The sequence below is a fragment of the Giraffa tippelskirchi genome, chromosome 11 (assembly GCF_054371585.1).
Source record: "Giraffa tippelskirchi isolate mGirTip1 chromosome 11, T2T-mGirTip1v1.2.pri, whole genome shotgun sequence".
Classification (NCBI taxonomy): Eukaryota; Metazoa; Chordata; class Mammalia; order Artiodactyla; family Giraffidae; genus Giraffa; species Giraffa tippelskirchi.
Window position 1 is genome coordinate 15,528,126 of NC_137285.1, and position 22,474 is coordinate 15,550,599.

Below are 22,474 nucleotides of genomic sequence, written 5' to 3' on the forward strand. Positions count from 1 at the left end.
CCATTTTTTAAAAATCATTAATATACCTGTCTTTTAGAATTCTCTTTTTAAAATTAATCATCTTTTTCGAGTACCATTACAGATAAATTTCTCCTCTATCTGTAGGCCAACTGACATTTCAGTAGCACCTTATATTTTATACTTCTCTTTTAGTATAAGGCTACAATTAGATAAGAATGAATAAAGTGTCTTCATTAAACAATTCTTTTCCTGTATCCCTTTCTTACAAAACACAGAGAAAAAAAACTATGCTGTTGTCCTGTCATTAAGTCAATTAGTCATTCCCCACTGCCTGATGATATAATTTTCCATAAAGAGAACTGCATGCATAGTCTATTACACAATGGTGTGGGTAGGTGGTAGAATTAGATCATGTAATCAGTTTATTTATTTAAATTAAATTTTTGAAATCATTTAAATGTGATCTAAAGTCACTTTTGTCCTATTAGATGTGACTAGAAAATTAAAAAAAGAAAAAAAGGAATTTTGTTTTTATAAAACAGAGACACATACTAAGTAACCATATTATAACTTACAGATTTATGTCACTTAACCATCACAAATTCAACCAAAGCTCCTTCTCTATACTACATATTAAAAATGATATTCAGGGGGTCCATGCCTGTGATGGGACTGGGGAACACCTCAAATTTCCTTGACACCCACAATGCTGGTCAGCTTGTTCCAGTTCAGCTTAAAGAGAAAGAACTGATAGGTTAAGCAGAACCTCAAGTTTGTTACAATAAAAACTGGGAAATCATGGTTATCTTGGGATAAAAAAAAAAATGAGTTTGGGAAATTTACCATTTTCTACACTGATTGTAAAGAAAAACACTATGCTTTAAATTTTCCTTTATATGAGTCTATTTTAATAAAGTTCTTCTGGTTAAATCATAATGATGACTCAGAATCATGTAAAATCCTGAAGCAACTACATTACTAGATACATTATCAGAAATTCGGTTATGTTCAGCATTGCTTTAGTGTTAGCCGTGTAACATTTCTCTTTAAAAATCCACATAAGTTTCTTGTTGGGGATGAGATGGCTCAATTCTCCCTGTTCCTCCCCTCCAAGTACAACTCTACAAACTGTCAATAATTCAACAGATAACCATAATGGACTCAGAAAGGTAGAAAGAAGGAGGGAGTGACCTCAGAATTTGAAGAACATCTTGACAGAGTCTCACTCCTTTTTATCTCAGACTGTGCATGGGAGAGGTCTGCATCCCTTCAGCCACAGCAAAACCCAAGCAGGCCAACCCATTCTTGTCCCACAACAGGTGGTAGCAGGTGTGTTGCTCCACTCACCCCAGTGACCCAAGAAGGCCTGATGTCTCCCCCCTTTCATCCAGCAGAGAACTACCCAAAACTGGTGGCCCCTGGCCATGTCCCAGCCCTTCACTTAAAAGCAGAAGGGGAACCAAGCCCGGAGTCGCCTGCCTTCTACCCAGTAGCAGAGGCCACTCAGAACCCTTAGCTCCTGGCCCTCCATCAGCAGCAGAAAGTGGCTGCAGAAGGGTGATCTCCAGGAGCACCATCAGAGACAGAGAGGAAATATTAACTAGGGGAAATGCTCTCCATCCTGGAATTCAGCATCTCACATCCCCGACCTAACAATGACGGTAAGTTAGGAGGTCCAGGGGAGTGCCATCCATGCCCACAGGTGGCATCAGCACAGAGCCAGCAGGGAGCTCAAATGGGGCCAGAAGAATGAAGTATACCAAAGTCGCATTGAAAAGAAGACGCAAAACTAAATTGTCATTGAAACTACCACCCACAAAATAGTGTATAACCTACATGTTAAACCTAAACAGGGCAAATGCCTGGAAAAAGAGAAGATTTAAAGAGGATCAGTGGTTGCAAACAAAATATCCATTATTTTAGCACACAATAAAAAAGTCAAAACCTTTTTGTTTTGTCATACCAAAAATCACAACTTGAATGAGAAAAAACAATCAACTGATGTCAATACTAAGATGAATCAGAAACTGGAACTAAGAAAGATGTTTAAGCGGCCATCATAAAAGACTAACAGAGTGAATGAAAATACATAAACAAACAATATGATGGTTGTAAGAAACTCAATTCAAATATAATGTCATAAGTAGGGTGAAAATATAAAAGCATGGAAAAAGATATATTTTGCTAATTTGCATAAAAAAGAGGGAGTAGCTATATTACTATCAGATAAAGTAGATTTCTGAGAATATAAAATTATAAGGACAAAGAGGGACATTTCAGAATGACAAATGGATCAATCTACCAAGAAGCCATAGCAATCCTAAATGTGCAAATACCAAACAACAGCTTTAAAAGATACCAACTACCAAAAAAACCCCCAAAAATCTGAGAGAGCTAAAAGGAGAAACAGGCCTACAGTTACAGTTGGGGGCTTTAACAGACAATTCTTAGTAATTGGTAGAACTATTAAATAATAGAAAATAAGCAAAGATATAAAAGAATTGAAGAACACCATCAACCAATATGATCTAACTGACATCTATAAAATACCTGACCCAATAACAGCAGAATACACATTCTTTTCAAGTGCCTATGGAACATCACCATATCCTGGGTCAAAAAACAAACTTCAACCAATCTAAACAAACTAAAAATCATGTAGACTATGTTTTCTGACCACAATGAAATCAAACTAGAAATCAATAACAGAACAAGGAAATCTTTAAGATTAAAAATTAAACATTTCTGAACACTGCATGAGTTAAAAAACTAGTTTCAAGGAAATAAAAAATACACAGATCCGAATGAAAATTAAAATATGGGACATCAAAATGTGGGATGCAATTAAAGCAGTGCTTAGAGGGAAATCTGTAGTACTAAATGCTTATATTAAGAAAAAGGAAAGGTCTCAAATCAATAATCCAAGTTTCTAAAGAACTTAAGAATCTAGAAAAAGATTAGCAACATAAACCCAAAGTAAGCAGAAGGGAAGATATCGTAAAATAAGAGCAGAAATCTATGAAATTGAAAAGGCGGGGGGGGGGGGACAAGCAAAATCAATGAAATTTAAACCTATCTAAAGCTGATTCTTTGAAAAAGGATCAGTAAAATAAAAAAAAAAAGTAATACATAAAAATCCTCAACAAAATGTTAGCAAATTGAGTCTAACAATGTATAAAAAGAATTATACACCATAACCAAGAAAGATTTATTTAAGGTATGCAAGGGTGGTTCCATATTTGAATGTAATCTACCTTATCAACAGGCTAAAGAAGAAAAGTCATATAATCATACCAATCGATGCAGGAAAAAAATAACACAATCCAACATTCATTTATGATAAAAATTCTTAGCAAGTTAGGAACAGTGAACTACTTCAACTTGATAAAGAGCATCGACCAAAAAACAAACAAATGAAAGCAAATACCATACTTAATGGTGAATGATGATGGTTTTTCCATAAGATCAGGAACAAGATAAGGATGTCCTCTCTTGTCACTTCTATTCAGCACTGTACTGAAGATTTCTAGCCAGGACAATCAGGCAAGAAAAACACATAAAGATTGAGAAATAAATGGTCCCTACTTGCAGAAATATAATCGTCTACACAGAAAATCACAAGGAATCTATTAAAAATGAGAACTAATAAGTGAGTTGAGCAAGGTCACAAAGATATGAGAGAGGCCCATAAAAATCAATATCATTTCTACATACTAACAATAAACATGCATGCAGATACTAACATTAAAAAGTGTAATTTATAATCACTCCTCAGAATATTAAATACTTAGGTATAAATTAAAAGAACATATACATAATCTGCATGCTGATAGTTACAAACTGCTGATGAAAGAAATCACAGATTTAAGTAAATGAAGAGATATACCATGTTCAAGAATTAGAAAACTCAATTTTGAAAAGTTGCCAATTTTCTCCATGCTGATTAATAGTTTTAATATAAAATTTCAGCAAGGTTTTTTGCGGACATAGTAAAACTCATAAATTTATATGGAAATGCAAAAGAGCTAGAATAGCTAAACAATCTTGAAAAATAAATATCAGGAATCATCCAAATTGTAATATTGCTTAGAATATAGCTACCATAATCAAGATAGTTTGGTACGGGTGGAGAGAGAGACACAAAGATCAATCGAGCAGAATGGAACACCTAGAAACAGACTCACAAATAGACCCAACTGATTTTTGACAAACTGCCAAAGTAGTTCAGTGGAGGAAGGACACCCTTTAAACAAATGGTGCTGGAGTAACTGAAGATCCATAGGCTAAAAATAAACCTTGACCTAAACCTCATACCTTATACAAAAATTAACTCAAATAGATTATGAATTTAAATGTAAACATAAAACCATAAAATGTTTATGAGAAAAGTACCAGGGAAAATCTACAGGATCTAGTCAAAAGCAAAGAGTTCTGAGACTTGACACCAAAAGCATGATCCATAAAAGGAAGAATTGATAAACTGTAGTAAATCAAAACTTAAAACCTCTGCTCTGCAAAACTCTTAAAAGTATGAAAAGACAAGATATAGACTGAGAAGAAATATTTGCAAACCACATACCTGACTAGTAGGTAAAAAATATCAAGAACTCTCAAAACTCTACAGTAACAAAAGCAAAAACAAGCCAAAAAATCTCATTAGAAAATAGGCAAAGACAAACAGTAATTTCACTGAAGAAGATATACAAATAGAAAATAAGTACATGAAAAGATGTTCAACCTCATTAGCCATTAGGGAAATGCAAATGAAAACCACAATGAGCTATTACTACAAACCTATCAACATGGCTAAAATAAAAAATAGTGACATAACCAAAGGCTGGTATGGATATAGAGAAACTGGATCTCTGCTATACTGCTCTGCTATATATAAAATGGTACAGCTCTCTGGGAAACAGTGTGGCACTTTCTTATAACACTAAACATGCAATTACCTCATGACCCAGCAATTACATTTTTGGGCATTTATCCCAGAGTAATGGAAATTTATGTTCACATAAAAACCTATACACAAACGTTCATAGCAGCCTTTATTTGTAACAGTCGAAAACTGGAAAACAACGCAGATGTCCTTCAATGGATAAATGATTAAAGTTGTAGTATATCCATACCATGGAATACTACTTAGCAATAAAAAGGAATGAACTATTGATACATGAAATATCTTGGAAAAATCCCCAGATTCTGAGTTTAAAGGAAATAAAGGCTAATCTTCAAAAGTTATAAACTGTATGATCCTATTTTTTAACTTTCTTGAAATGACAAAATTATAGAAATGTAGAGCAGATGAGTGGCTGCCACGGGTTAAGGATAGATACTGGGGAGAAGGGGGTGTGAGCAGGTGTGCTGACGAAATTATTTTTCATCTCAACTGTGGTGACAGACATGCAACCCACACATGTGAGTAATTGCATAGGTCTAAATACACACACAAACACTCTCTCACAGAGAGGAGGGGCAGGAAAACTGGGAGACATCTGAATAATATCAATATCGTAGTTGTGCTATTGTATTATAGTCTTTTTAAGATGCTATCATTAAGGAAAACTAAGTAAAAGGGTATATGAAGTATCTCTGTATTATTTCTTACAATCGTGTGTGAATCTATAAAATCTCAAAATAAAGCTTAAAAGTTTCATGTAGCTCATGTATAGTTATATATTCATTTCTGACTTTCTAAAACATTTATTGAGTTCCTCATATATGTGAGGCATTAGTTTAAGTGCCAATGGCCTGGAAGTAGGGAGAAAGAAAGTAGGGAAGAAAGTGGAGAAAAACTCTAGACCATTCAGGTATGACCTGAATCAAAGCCCTTACGACTATACAGTGGAAGTGAGAAGTAGATTTAAGGGAATATATCTGATAGACAGAGTGCCTGATGAACTATGGAAGAAGGTTCGTGACATTGTACAGGAGACAGGAATCAAGACCATCCCCAAGAAAAAGAAATGCAAAAAAGCAAAATGGTTGTCTGAGGAGGCCTTACAAATAGCTGTGAAAAGAAGCGAAGCAAAAAGAAAAGGAGAAAAGGAAAGATATACCCATTTGAGTGCAGAGTTCCAAAGAATACAAAGAAGAGATAAGAAAGCCTTCCTCAGTGATCAATGCAAAGAAATAGAGGAAAACAATAGAATGGGAAAGACTAGAGATCTGTTCAAGAAAATTAGAGATACCAAGGGAACATTTCATGCAAAGATGGGCTCAATAAAGGACAGAAATGGTATGGACCTAACAGAAGCAGAAGATAGTAAGAAGAGGTGAAAAGAATACACAGAAGAACTGTACAAAAAAAATCTTCACGACCCAGATAATCACAATGGTGTGATCACTCACCTAGAGCCAGACATCCTGGAATGTGAAGTCAAGTGGGCCTTAGGAAGCATCAGTACGAACAAAGCTAGTAGAGGTGATGGAATTCCAATTGAGCTATTTCAAATCCTCAAAGATGATGCTGTGAAAGTGCTGCATTCAATATGTCAGCAAATTTGGAAAACTCAGCAGTGGCCACAGGACTGGAAAAGGTCAGTTTTCATTCCAATCCCAAAGAAAGGCAATGCCAAAGAATGCTCAAACTAGCGCACAATTGCACTCATCTCACATGCTAGTAAAGTAATGCTCAAAATTCTCCGAGCCAGGCTTCAGCAATATGTGCACCGTGAACTTCCAGATGTCCAAGCTGGTTTTAGAAAAGGCAGAGGAACCAGAGATCAAATTGCCAACATCTGCTGGATCATCGAAAAAGCAAGAGAGTTCCAGAAAAACATCTATTTCTGCTTTATTGACTATGCCAAAGCCTTTGACTGTGTGGGTCACAATAAACTGGAAAATTCTGAAAGAGATGGGAATACCAGACCACCTGACCTGCCTCTTGAGAAACCTGTATGCAGGTCAGGAAGCAACAGTTAGAACTGCACATGGAACAACAGACTGGTTCCAAACAGGAAAAGGAGTATGTCAAGGCTGTATATTGTCACCCTGCTTATTTAACTTATATACAGAGTACATCATGAGAAACACTGGGCTGGAGGAAGCACAAGCTGGAATCAAGATTGCCGGGAGAAATATCGATAACCTCAGATATGCAGATGACACCACCCTTATGGCAGAAAGTGAAGATGAACTAAAGAGCCTCTTGATGAAAGTGAAAGAGAAGAGTGAAAAACTTGGCTTAAAGCTCAACGTTCAGAAAACTAAGATCATGGCATCTGGTCCCATCACTTCATGGCAAACAGATGGGGAACAGTGGAAACAGTGGCTGACTTTATTTTTGGGGGCTCCAAAATCACTGCAGATGGTGATTGCAGCCATGAAATTAAAAGACGCTTACTCCTTGGAAGGAAAGTTATGAGCAACCTAGACAGCATATTAAAAAGCAGAGACATTACTTTGTCAACAAAGGTCCGTCTAGTCAAGGCTGTGATTTTTCCAGTGGTCATGTATGGATGTGAGAGTTGGACTATAAAGAAACCTGAGCGCAGAAGAATTGATGGTTTTGACCTGTGGTATTGGAAAAGACTCTCTAGAGTCCCTTGGACAGCAAGGAGATCCAACCAGTTCATTCTAAAGGAAATCAGTCCTGAATATTCATTGGAAGGAATGAAGCTAAAGCTGAAACTCCAATACTTTGGCCACCTGATGTGAAGAGCTGACTCATTGGAAAAGACCCTGATGCTGGGAAAGAATGAGGGCAGGCGGAGAAGGGGACGACAGAGGATGAGATGGCTGGATGGCATCACCGACTCAATGGAGATGGGTTTGGGTGGACTCCGGGAGTTGGTGATGGACAGGGAGGCCTGGCGTGTTATGGTTCATGGAGTCGCAAAGAGTCAGACACGACTGAGTGACTGGACTGAACTGAGGGAGAAAGAAGGGTGGGCAATCTATAGAGGGATTGAGACCCCACCTTCAATGAGGTCACAATTGTAATCATATAAATATTTTCGCTGTAATTTTTTAAAAAACATGTGCCTCCACTAGCAGAGGGCAGAGATTGTTTTAATTACCACTGTATCTTCAGTGTCAAAACAGTCAAAACAGAATATAACTATTCACCTGATGAATGAATAATTAAATGAATGAAACAATAGAAAAGGTGGTAAACACCATCAAATGGTTAGAATACAATATAAACAATAGTGATATGCTGAAAAGTGCTTATGAAAGCAGAGGAGGGAATAACTAGCATTGTCTGAGGGAAAACTTCAAAGATGTTATCTTTCAGCACAGTTTTATAAGATGAGATGGGGAAGAGGAGAAAAACCATTCCAAGCAGAGGCAATGGGGCATTGAAAAGCTCAGTGGTATAAGAAAAGCACAGGATTTCCTGGGGCCAGCAGAGTTCCTCGTACTGGAGTTTACAGTTCTCTACTGAGGAAGGCAGTGGGTGAAGCTAGAATTGTGGATTTGACACTAAGGAAATTAGTGCTTTCATATGAGCAATGTGTTGATACTAGTTTTTGAAGCCAGTGAATGATGACCAGATTTATTTTTTAGAAAGTTGACTCTGATGGCAGTGAGGGAGATGCACAGGAGGGAGAAGGAGAGAGAGAGAAGGTGAGAAACCAAGACAAGTGCTTGAAATGAATGAAAATTCTCAATTCTTCATTACCAGTTTCCCAGAAAACTCAATTCCCAGAAGTCCTGCATTCATGCAAGTATTTGTAATTGCTGACCTGAATGGGTTATAACATTGTTATCTTTCAACGTTGATAATGAATCATATCACAAGGCTGTGAAGTAAAGACATTTATTGAATTGGTCTTTTCTGTAGATTCTTCCAACAGAAGCATGCTGTTTTAGTTTCTATTTTGAAATTTCCCTTTTACCAATTTTTAAAACTTTGAAATAATAAATTATTTTTATATTTAACAAAATTTTGCATGTTATTAATATTTTGACCTCAAAAATGACTATTTTAATAGCAAGTTATAGCTTCAGTAAATAAAATATTGATCTTCAGAGAGACTTAATTATAAATCTGAATTAAAGAGAATAACTATAAGTACTTTCCACAGATTTCTGTGTGTATATACATGTAGTACTTGTTTATGATAAAACGTCAATACAATTGAATGGTATCTTTTTAATGTGATGATAACATGGCTGAACCACCCCACCCCGCTTCTCAGCCCGCAAAAAAGAAAACTCTCTGCCAGGTTGGAAAGGAAAGAGCAAAGGGGTTAAATATAATTCCTTCAGGGTACAATGAGATGACTTTATATACCTTGCATTCTTTTTCCACTGTGTGACAATTTTAACAGTTCTTTTCTAATAGCAAAGAGAGGAACATGGATTATGGAAAGAGAAAAGAATGGTGAGGTGTGCAATTTATTGTAGGTAATACTTTTCTTTCATTTTACAAGGAATAAAGAGATTTTAAATAGTTTTATATATAAAGCGTCACAGATGCGTATTAAAGGTTATTTTTTATTTTTTTATTATAGAAAAAGTCACATGTAATGAAAAGTTGACAGAATGGTATAATGAACCACCTGAGGCCCAGCTTTAAATTATCAACTCACTGTCCACGCCCCATTATTTTGAAACATAACCCAGATATACCATTTCATCCCTAAACAGTTCAAACTGATTCTCTAAAAGAACTACTTTTAAAAACATAGTAAGTATACCGTCAGTATAACTAAAATTTAACAATCAACTCCAATGTCATCAAAAATAAGGCCAAGCTTTCGAAGTTCCCAGATTGCTTCATAATTTTTTTTTCTGCTCTACTGTCTTCTATATGAGACAAAGTTTAGGTCCACATATTGTGGTTAATTGATCTGTCAAAATTTCATTTTAATGTCAATAATTCAATATGCTTTAGAAATGGATTTTAGAAATTTTAATGAATTTAAATAATTAAATCTCATAAGATGAGTGAATAACCAGATTAAGTCACCCTAGAAGGACAATGTTGATACGTGTGCTACAAATATATGGGTACTAGGTCAAACTAAAAAAAACTTAAAAAAAAGTGGTGGTGGGGGGAGGTTTGATTTCATTTTTGCCTGTTTTAAAAACACTTCCTTTTTCGGTCAGTTTTAAGTACAAAACTGCCTATAATAATGGTCTTAATAAGATTTTTAATAAGGGAGTCACTAAATCATACTAGGAAAACTTGTAATCTTTCACTTGAGTGTTTTAACATTTTCCCTGTTTTACTTTGGCCAAATACTTCCTCCTTCATTTGAAATTAACTTGAAATAATAGGATTTCAGAGTTTGGAGGGATTGTGGCTTCCTCATCTCAGACAGCAGGCAGCTTCAATATTATTATAATATTGTGTTTCCAGCGATAAAGCTAGCATGAGAAATCAATCTGCTGACAACTACAGACTATATTTTAATTTGTTGACAGTGCTAACAAACATAATCAGTAAAAGTTTTATTAGCACAACATGTAATGACTTCGGATTTTATCCTTTTATAAAGCTAGGTAAAGTTAATATTTTCTTCATGTTGAAAAGATCTCGTTACATGAGTAAGAAACATATTTAAATCGAGATTTGAAATAATAAAGGTTAGCATCTCATATTTCACAGAAGCCTATAGAAATCAACATAGTAAATGCCAAAGACTCTTTAATCAGATGATATTACAACAAAAGTTATAAACTTGTATACTATCAGTAAATTTAAAATGTAACATAAAATACTTGATGTTTCTGTGATACTATAATTAGAAATTACTAGGTCATCTGAGTTTGCATATCAAATTTTAACAGTAATTCCTAGGTTTAAAAAAAGTATACTATGGTCTCTTCCATATCCATTAGTAAATTCTAGAGAGCAGTTCACTATGGAGTAAATTAAAAGCAAAAGTTTGTTATGGAAAATTCAGGAGTCTCTGTGCACTCCATATATGTGACACTTTACATTAAGCCTGGGGCTTAGAATGCCCAGTAAAATAATTAACAACACTTAGTGTTTGATATGCGTAGAGAACTGCATTAGGTGCATTAGCAAACTATAAAATACCAAGTGCCAGAATGATACCAAATTCAACCATCGATACATTTGGTTTTAAAAGAAGTGCTTAAAGAAAGTAATTTGGAGATGGAAAAATTTGAAATTTAATGTTTTCTTTTAAACTCAGAGCATCTTGTAAAAATTCCCAGGATTTAAACTGTTCCAAGTTCTACAACATAAAAAGAAAAGCCCTGCATGGACTTTGAAAATTTAGAATGTTGACAATGAACTGACTTCTAATCCTGTTTAGTTTTATTGTTGATATTGATGTCACTCATTATCTCCCCGAGTCCCTCATGCACTAGTTGCACTTTATCCTGTGTACATTCCAAAATTTTCTTTCTGACTTACCAAATACAAAAATTCAAGTTCTTGATTCTTTTAAAACAAAGTAAATGGAGGTATCAAAGCAAATATAATTCACTAGATTGCGGTAAGGCAATTATAGAGTCGAACTGTTCAGTTATTATATAAAAGTACAGGTATAAATCTCTGTTAATGTACAGAACAGATGGAATACCATGTTCTAACCTAACCATCCATCTTACCTGCCTCACAAGGGAGAAGCAGTGTTCACATTAACAATACCTATTCACATTTTGACAATGATGGAAATATCTAAGAAATGTGCTATCAGCACTATCACTTTTCAATATGTTCAATGACATGAAAGATATGTGGCAATTAGAACTTTCTGATCCCACAGTCCTGTTTGTTTTGCTTGTTTTTGTTTTTATCACTTGCATACGTCTCTCCCTCTCTTTCTTTCCCTCTCTTCTCTTTTCCTACTCTCCTAATGCCTATTGGAAATGATGGAGAAAGCTTAGTCAAAAATAAATGTATTAATAAGGCTCCTTCTTAACTGTAAAGTAAGTCATGATCAGTTAATAACATCTTAATAATATTATGAATAGTTTTATGGTCTTTAAAACGATAACAATAATTTACTGTCCCATACTTAACACTAGTTCTCTTTCTGTCATGCTTTTTTAGTCTGGGGCCCCATGCTGTATTTATACTTCAGTTTTTAATTCAATGAATCATATGTCCTCTACTTAACTTTTTCCTGCTGTTAATACCCATGCACCCCTTCACCTTGTCAGAAATAGTTAGAATTCAATTTGTTCTTCTAAGAAGAACAAATCCAGTTTAGGATCACTTAAATTTTTTTAAGCTTAGTCTACTCAAACACCCAGTCGTTAAATACAATGTTAAAAACCAAGGACTTCCCTAGTGGTCCAGTGGCTAAGACTCCACACTCCCAATGCAAGGGCCCTGGGTTCGATTCCTGGTCAGCAAGCTAGATCCTACATGCTGCAACTAAGACCAACAGCAGCCAAATAAATTAATTATTAATTAAAAAAAAAAGCAACGAGGCCTACTGAATCATATCTACTTTTTGGAAGGAGCTTCTAAACTATTCAGATTTACTATCGTGATATAAATTTGAAGTAAAATTTTAAGATGAGAATGAAGACATCTGTTTTTCAGGGTCAGATCATGAAAAAAGTTTAAAATAATACAAAGAGAATAGATTAAATTGAGCAGGATGAAATATAGCCTTTACAATAATGGACAAGATATAATCATTAATCAAAGCATTATAGTAATTGGTTCTTTTGAATAAATCCAGATTCTCTCCCCTCTTAATGATGATCCTAAAGGACCCATAACCAAGAGGTTTAAATGTAAAACTTGAACGAAACATCCAGAATAGGCAGGAATATGAGAGGAAGGAAGGCTGGTGACAGTCTAAGGGAAGAAGGGGAGCTAGAGTTCCTCTGGAACAGATGAAGGCCAAGGAAAGAGCCATGTGTTTAGGGAGATAAGTATGTATCCCTTGAAGCCCTTGTTGGCTGGTAGAACTGTCAGAACACTACTAGCTCATGTTTCTGGATGGAGAAAATGGGAAACATTCTTAAACAACAGTAGGCTTGGTTGAGACATATAGTATGATAATGCTATTCACTCTTCCTATCCGAAAAAAAAAAGTAAATCATATTTTGGAAAGTAATTTCTTATCTATCTGCTGTAGAATCTCCTATGATTGGAAAAAAACCTAGAGTTTTACTGGAGATAGAATAACTGAGGAACTATCCAGAACAATTCGAAGAATAAAAACTAAAAAGAAATAACCCACTGTGAATATCCATCTAATAAGGATGGCTTGATAATGAGGTAGAAGAACTATATTTAGACACAGAAAGATGAGCATTTGTTAATATGGTATAGAGATACACTGTTAAAGCCTTTGTTTTTTAAAGCAGCCTTAAAATAATACATACAGTATAATCTTCCAAATTACTATTTTTAAATAACTGAAAAAAGTCTGAAAGGTTAAATATGTAAAAAATATTTGGGTATAGAAGATAACTTATTTTCTTCTAATTATCCATCTGGGTTTTCTATTTATTAAAATAAAAAGCATATATAACTTAGTTGTTAAAATATATATAAGAAAAGCTATACTGGGTCAAAGATTTCCCATCATTTTATGTGGAAAAGGAGAAAAAGTTGAGAATAAAGGAGATCTTAGTTTCCATATCTACACATTTACCAACAAGTCTTCTTGATGTGAACTCTGAAATTCAGGAGTAATAAGGAACTGATTTTATAACATAACAGGGAATTTATAATTTCAGAGTGATATAAATTCATCATTATTATTTAACTAAATTCACTAAATTTAGTTAAGTAATAATCATTACCTTACTAAATCATTATTTATTAAATATTCAAGAAAATATATGTAACTAAATATTAATTTAGTTATTAAGTAAATAAATATTTATTATTTGACTAAATATTAATAAATAATTATGCAGATTAAAATGTTTCCACAGTACCTGCTACACTACAGAATGGAAGTAACAAATTTCTAGTCTATGAAACATACAATAATACTGGTTTCAGGTATCTTTCAGAGAAAATAAAACATTTATATAAAAAGAATTCAAACCAAAGATTATGATCAAACCTTTAAACAAAATACCTTATTTGGGTTCCAACTATTACTAGCACTTCAAATATGCAGTTTGAATAATTATCAGAAAAATGGACTCTACAGGCCTAACTGGTAGTCTATATATTCTATTATATCATGTAACTATGCTTTGGGAACAAAAATCTATTTAAAATCACAGGCAAAGGCATGCTCAATACACAAGCAAAGGTATGCTCAAAAAACATTAATATAGGATAGAAATTCAGAATTCAATCTTTCTATATAATAATTCAAGGCATTTTCTAATTTTAACTAGTCGACCTACCACTACTAATAAGCATTAATACTAAAAATTCTACATTGAGGCCATTCAATGTACACTTGCTTCCTCAGTTTTTCTCCATTTTAATTTAAAATTTCTCTTCACCCTTCAGGCTTCCTTTTTCAGGTTAAACTATCTCTTCCCAGCATCACCCAAGAAAACGGCCTCATAATTTTGTAGGCTACTACCTTCTCATTTCATTAATTCACTTTTCTCCATTGTCTTAAGTCTTTAATTGCTTTTCATATACTCTTTTTGGCCTACAATATGCTCAAGGTATCATTTATTGAGGGGAGAGGAGGGAACTTGCCCTGACAGGAAGACGCCCTGGGGCTAACAAACTCACCAGCTCCTAATCTCCTCATCTCCAAACCCAACAGTATCCTTCTCAGGTGGATCCTTCCATGCAGCATCTCCCTTCAAGGCTCTCGTTTCTTGGTATATATGGCACTTTGCTCTAGTGGTTTCTTTCCAACCATCTCTGCTGATTTGTCTTCCTCTTACCTCTTAACACAGCATCTGTACTGGGCCTCTTCTCTCCTCTCTACACTTTCTCTTATTTATCTGATATGCTTTCAGCTCTCTCCCCCAAGCTGTGGATGCCCTCAATGAATCTCTTTACAGACTGATTTTCTTCTTTCCCTAGAGGCTGTCCTAATTCCAGAACCTCATTCCCAGTCCAAGTTCTCATTCCCAATCTCTTTCTTCTGTTAAGGCATTCTAGGAACTCTTGGTGGGGTAGTCTGTTCAAAGGCTCTGATTGCATCAATCTCTAATCAAACACTGTAAACGGCTCTCCAACATCTAGTATTTAAAATTCAAACCTCTTGGTATGTGATTCGAGGGCCTTTGATCTGAGGGACAGAATACTATATCCCTAAGTATTCTATACTTTATTCACAATGTCTGAACTGGGTTAAAAAATACGTTGATTATATCCTACCACATCTGCTGAAGAAGTTACTAAGTATTTAAACTCAGCTCAAATTCTATCTCCAAATTACCCCCATCTCCCTGGTACAGAAGTAATCTCTTCATTCGTCATGTGTAGAAAGTACTTAACAACTTTTTGTAGCACTGATGTCATTCTGTCTTGCTTTGAAAGGACATGGACATTTCTTAATTTCATTAATTGAATATGACCAGCAGTAGGAATCTCATTTACTTATTTGTCCTCCACAGTGTCTTGAATGTAGTAGGCAGTGCAGATTATATTCATTTAGAATGAGAGACCACTCCAGGATCTGAGCTAAAGTTTGCTTCTGCCTTATTTCTGAAGAAAAGATCTGGGAAACAAATAAGCTAAATAAACAATGGTGTGTGTGTATGTGTGTCTTGTGGGGCTGGTATTTAATAAAGGACTTAAAATGCTTTAATTGGAATTATTTTACAAAAATAAGCAACTCTACTCCTAGGCCTACACCCAAGAGAATCGAAAACATAAGTTCACACAAAAATTTGTACATGAATGTTCATAGCAACATTATTCACAAAGCCAAAAAGTGGAAACAACTCAAATGTCCATCAACTGAAGAATGAATAAACAAAATGTGGAACGCCCACACAATGGAATAGAATTAAGCCATAAAAAGGAATAAGTACTGATAATATGCAACATGGATGACCCCTGAAAACATTATGCTGGAGAAGCCAGACCCAAAAGGCCATATACTGTATGATTCCATTCATACGAAATATCTAGAACTGGTAAACCCACAGAGACAGAAGGTAAGTTAGTGGTTGCCAGGAAGTGAAGTGAAGTGAAGTGAAGTCGCTCAGTCGTGTCCGACTCTTTGGGACCCTGTGGACTGTAGCCTACCGTGCCCCTCCGTCCATGGGATTTTCCAGGCAAGAGTACTGGAGTGGGTTGCCATTTCCTTCTCCAGAGGATCTTCCCGGCCCAGGGATCAAACCAAGATCTCCCACATTGTAGGCAGATGCTTTACTGTCTGAGCCACCAGGGAAGTCTCTGTGGTTGCCAGGGAATGGAGGTAATTGAGAGTAACTGCTGACAGGTACAGGGTTTCTTTTTGGGTGATGAAAATGTTCTGGGATTTAGACAGTGGGGATGGTTGCACAATATTGTGAATATACTAAAACCCTGAATTGTACACTTTAAAATGATGAATTTTATGTGAATTTTACCTTAACTAAAAAAAAGAAAAAATAGTTGTGAGTTCGGTCTCCTGAATAATTTGATTTGGATTTGTGGTATAATTGAAAAGAAGTCTGACCTTTGAGTCAGCAAATCTAGGTTTAAGTTATTTCTGCCACTAACCAGCTGTGTGATCTTAAGGACATTACCTAACATCTCTAAGCCTCAACAGCCTCATCTATAAAGTGAGAATAATTAATGCCTCACAAAGCTGTGAGACTCATGAAATAATGTGAAATCATTATGTAAACTATAAAGCCTTTCATATAAACTGAAAAAACTTTCATATAAAGCCTTTCATATAAACTGAAAAACCTTATTGTCATTTTGTATACTTAAAATGATTTTTTAAAATCATAAGCTGTATTGAATAGTCCATAACTTCAACTTTTATCACTGGCACATTATCTAACCAGCCTTTATTGTCAAATATGAACGGCATCCTGGACTTGTAGCAGTTATCCTGTGGCCACTAGTAGTACAGCATGTTACAAACTTATTTAATTCTAATCTTCATGCTGAAAGGTAGCATAGAATGATGGTTATGACCAGAGGCACAGAACTGAGTTTCAGTCCAGGTTCTTCCACTGACCTTGAGCAAAGACCTAACTTCTCTGACCATAAGTGTACTATGAAGTATGTGTCTGTGTGCATGTGTGTGTGTGAGAGAGAGACCTACTTAGTAAAGGAGTTATAGGATTCATTGAGATATTTGACATATAAGGCACATATTGCAGTATCTGGTACCTAGCAAGCAAGCAATAATCAGTAGTTGTTATTATTATTTCCATTTTGTGGAGTAATAGGTTTAAATAACTGGTCTAACTTAACAAGTCTGAAGCATAACCAGGAATAAAAAAGATATTTTGCTCACACTACTTCAGATAATCAGGATAGGGGATGATTCAGTATGTTTCCTATGTGTTAAATAGCATCATATGGAGCTCTCTAGCACTGCATTAGCCAAATAGCTTAACTTTTCACTCATCAGTTAAAGAAAAGACATAATCCTATTCAGCACTAGCACAAGGTCTGACACAAATAGATACTCAGTAAATATTTACTGAATAAACAAATGAACAAAGAGTGTTATTATTGGCTGTATTTACAACCAAGCACCAACACAAAATCCAAAGCATTGACAAGATATTTCCAAATACCTGTACTTTACATATTTAAACATTTTGTACTTTGAAAGTTCTCATTTGTATTTTGAAAGTTCTCATTTCAGTGTCCTATCTGTTCTTTGGCATTAATACAAAGGAAGGGACATATTTTTTATAAAAAGTAGGACTGTAAACTGATGCAGCCACTGTGAAAAACAATGTAGAGGTTCCTCAAAAATTTAAAGACAGGGACTTCCCTGTCCCAATTGCTGGGACTCCAGGCTCCCAGTGCAGGGGGCCCAGGTTCAATCCCTGGTCAAGGAACTAGATGCCACATGCCACAACTAAGAATCCTGTATGCCACAATTAAAGATACAACATGCCACAACTAAGAGATCGAATGCTGAAACGAAGATCCCACCGTTCTGCAACTAAGACCCGGAGGAGCCAAATAAATAAATAAATTTTAAAAAGTTAAAGACAGAACTACCAAATAATCCAGCCATTCTACTTCTGGGTATATATTCAAAGGAAAGTATAAAATACAATTTTATTCATCCATAAAAATAAATAAATCTTGCCACTTGTAACAACATGGATGGACCTTGAGGACACTATGGTAAGTGAGATAAGTCAGACAGAGAAAAATAAATACTACATGATCTCATTTATGCATGGAATCTAAAAAAAAAATAATAATTCACGCATACAAGGAACAGATTGGTGGTTTCCAGAGGTGGGGGAAATGGGTGAAGGTGGTCAAAAGGTAAAAACTTATAATTAAAAGATACATAAGTTCTGGAGATGTCATGTGCAGCATGATGATTACAGTTAACAATACTGTACTGTATACTTGAAAGTTGCTAAAAGAGTAAATCTTAAAATCTCTCTCCCAATGGAAAAAAATTGTAACTGTAAAGTGATAGTGTGCGTGTGTGTGTGTGTGTGTGTGTGTGTTTGCATGCATATAATGAGAACTCTTTAGGATTTAATCTCTTAGAAACTATCATATACAACATATAGCAACGTCGATTATATTTATCATGTTACATTACATCCCTTGATGTTAACTAAATTTACAATGGTAGTCACCTCACAATATATACATATATCAAATCATTACAGTGTATACTTTAGACTAATACACTGTTATATGTCAATTATATCTCAAAAAAATTGGAAAAATATAAAGGGGAAAAAAAGTTTTCATTTGGGGGGTCGTAAATGCTCTCTGGCATCAATACAAAGGAAGGCATTTACTATTTCAAACAACAGGAGACTGAGAATGAAAGCAAGATATTCAACTGAAGTAACAAGTATTCTTATGTTTCAGCTTCTGAATATATAGTTTGTCTTCCCTAATAGAATTCTGATAGTTTCCTAAGAGCAGGATCATGTGTAATTAATTTCAGCATACCTTTATAGAGCCTAACCTTACACATAGCAGGCAATTGTGGTAATCCAGGAATGAGGTGATAAGGGTCTGAGTGGGATAGGTGCACACAGAGTGTTTCTTAGTGGCAATGAGAGGAGCCTTGAGCCTGTAAAATTGCGAGGGGTACCAGAAAACCAAGGACAAGGCACAGACTAACCGAGGGACTGGCTATCAGGTAAAGGAGTCGGACCACAGATTAAAACCTGGACATCTCAAACACTAGAAATACTTCCACAAGGCCTAAAGGTTTTTCAAGTACTCTATCAGTAGTTCCAACATTTTGTTTAGTAAATTTACTGAAGGTGCTCCCTAATTTCAGAACTGTTTTGCTGACGCAGCCCCATGAAAATCTGTTTAGGTAAAAATTCATTTGTTTTCAATACATTTTTCAATACAAAGTTAATTAACCTGTCACAGGATATAAGCTCCCAGAGAATAACATGGTGAAAAGAGAAAAACATTCTTTGCATTCAAGTGTGTATTCTTTACAGTCTGGTTCTAGTCCCCCTCCGCCTAAAACAAAAACCAAAAAAACTAACACATCCCTTGAAAACCCAACCTGTTTTTTTTTTCCCCCAGCTGATCTAAAATCTCAAAACATAGTCCTGACTTTAATCTGGTAGTGAGCCAGTCCGAAAAAAAACAACAAACTCTCGTGAGAAAATGAATTAAGAAATCAGCACTTTGCCATGTTGCTTTCCTGAGTTGTGCTATCAAATTAGGAAGAAATTCTCAAAAGTGAAAAACAAGGAGAAAAACGTTACTAAAGCCAAATTTAGCAGGTTCATATTTTTTTTTTTTACTAAATATTTAAGTCTACAGTCAACTCTTCCCTGCTTCCACTCTCCTTAGAATAGTAGTAAATATAGAAATGGCATAAAGAAGATTTACAGATTTCATTCACGTGCTCCACATTTTTTTCAGGTTCTTCTATTACTGCAACACTGACCCTGCTATCTGTACACAGTTGCACGCACTGTTTCATATCTCCTCTCATGATCACTTTCTGGTAGAGCTGTGAATAAGACTCAAAACGTTCCCAAACAGCAAAAATAACCCTATCTGCTATCATTCACTGAAATCTTCCTTTACAATGTGTAACCAAACTTGTGCTTTAATACACAACCTCGTTTAATCCTCATAGCAATCTTGCAAGGTAGGTACTATGAATATGCCCATTTCACCAGTGAAGAAACTGAGGCTTTGGGAGTTCAGGGAATTATACAAGGTCACAAACCTAGTGACCTAGTAAGTGGCAGACGTGTTCATCTGATATGCTTTTGTGAATCGATAGAATACACTGCCAATCCTACATATATGTGAGTGAAACCAAAAGTGAGAGATAAGGAAGGGTGGCGTGCTATTCACAGAGTCAAAGGGTTTGGGAGGAGCATCAAAGATACAAATGGAGAGATTTCCGGACTCATCTCTAACCTTTCCTTACACTATTCCTGGAGGAGAGTGAGACACTGCTATGAAATGGGAGTGAACTGTCTCCTCTTGTAGGAGGACACATATTACATGACTATTTCATGGTATTGACAGGATCTCAACATCATAATTTGATTCACATTAAAAAAAATGTTACTTAGATAGGCCAGGTCAAGGTGAATTAGGCTGATTGGTGACATCAAAATGCTTTAAAAAAATATTTTCTTAATAGAATTCCAGTGACCTGAGCAACCTATGTAACTCCTACCAATGACCCTGAAATAGAAACTAGCTTTTTAAAGCTACTTCTCAGTACAATATATATACTCATAAGAAAACATCTTAAAAAATAACTCTCCTCCTTATACATCTGGGCAGAGATGTCATATTTCCTCCACAAAGCTTCCTTTTATGTTGCAACACTAAGAATCTCAATTTCAGGCTGAACTAGAACAACTGAGAACTGCAAACTCCTTCACAAGAGATGATTATTTTTAATAGGTTTTATATAAATTGTCTAAATACGATTTTATATAAATTGTCTAAAACTTTATGTTTTAACTCTGCAATACTCTTCACTAGAGGGTAAAGCAGTTCAAGTTTCAAGTTCTGTTTCCCCTCACCCCTCTCTTTTTTTTTCCTGCTAACACATGGTCTTTCACAAAAGAGTCAGTGCGATCTCTGCTGACTGAAGATAACAGATATGACTGTGGTAAACTCAAGAAGATTAAGCACATGTCAAGTAATTCAGAAGTTTAAAACTTGCTACCTGTGTGTGAAACTAGCAAACAGTTATAACTGCTTAAATAAACATGTACAAATTAGTAGGATGCAATTAGTAACTACCACTTATCCCTCCAATGACTGGTGTCTGGGCAGGCAGCCGTACAATCTGCAACAATCAGTCACTACTGTGAAGCCCCAGCAACTTCCTCTGCCCCACCCCCATGCAACCTCTGACTGGGATACTTTTGGACTGCTAAAAGAATGCTCAGACAATCACAAAAGTTCTCCTTATCAGTGAACACTGAAATTTACCTAATTTGCTCTTTTAGGTTTTTAACATTCATAAATATTAAGAAAAAAAACGCTATATGATCATATTTCAAAAATTATTTGAAGTTTTTGATTTCCTTTTTATATGTTAGAAAGAATAGTGTCCCCAAATCAGCAATATCCACTGCAATGCTTCTTGAATGAAAATGTATCCTATGCATCTGACTCATTGGAAAAGACCCTGATGCTGGCAAAGACTATAGGCAAAAGGAGAAGAGGGCAGCAGAGGATGAGATGGTTGGATGGCATCACTGACTCAATGGACATGGATGTGAGCAAACTCTGGGAGACAGTGAAGGACAGGGAAGCTTGGCATGCCTTCAGTCGACAGGGTCCCAAAGAGTTGGAAATGACTTAGCGACAGAACAACAACAATCCTATGTACCATCATAAGACTTTACAGATAAAGCCTTTACATAAAATACCAGGAGTTTAGAAGTCAGAGTTATACACATTTCATTTAAACCATGTTCCAAGAGACTAGTAAATGTGGGGAAAGCTGTTAAGGTAGCTTTCCTGGATTATAAAATATTGTGCATGACATACAAAGTATGAGATACTAAAAAATTATCCACTTGCCTACTTCATCTAATTTCACCTCATGGACTAGAGTAGTCCCTTAAATTATTACCTCATGCCTAAGATATTTTATTTTTATAATTTAATAAGTAAACTATCCTTACTACTAAAGAAAAAAAATTACAAAACAAAGTAAATGTGATCAAATCTTCTGACTTTTCTGTCTCTAAATCTGATATTACATAAAAAAAAATACCTGCTCTGCTTTCTCTTTTATCCCTTTCTGTGAAAGAAGAAAAATGGGAAGTGGCCTTATTTTTTTAAGATCTCCAGGATAAACAGTGTGCCATTTTAAGTAGCCTAATTTTGAACTGTTGTCTTATAGTAATAATATTATTCATTACCAAAAACTGCATCCAATAAAAATGGCCTTCAGTATATTTAAAATTTGTGTTTAAAAAACTCTTCTGACAAGATTTTGATGTTTTATTTGCAGCTTAGTATTTACCTTACTTATCCAGGAGAAGGAAAAAATAAAACACTTTGAAAATAATCCTC

At 35.2% G+C, this 22,474-nt stretch overlaps 1 protein-coding gene across 4 annotated transcripts in view; it reads right to left on the bottom strand.

The window, feature by feature from the left end:
- TAOK3 (TAO kinase 3) overlaps positions 1–22,474 on the bottom strand; it is a 181,222-nt gene that overhangs the window by 144,640 nt on the left and 14,108 nt on the right. The window lies entirely within an intron of this gene.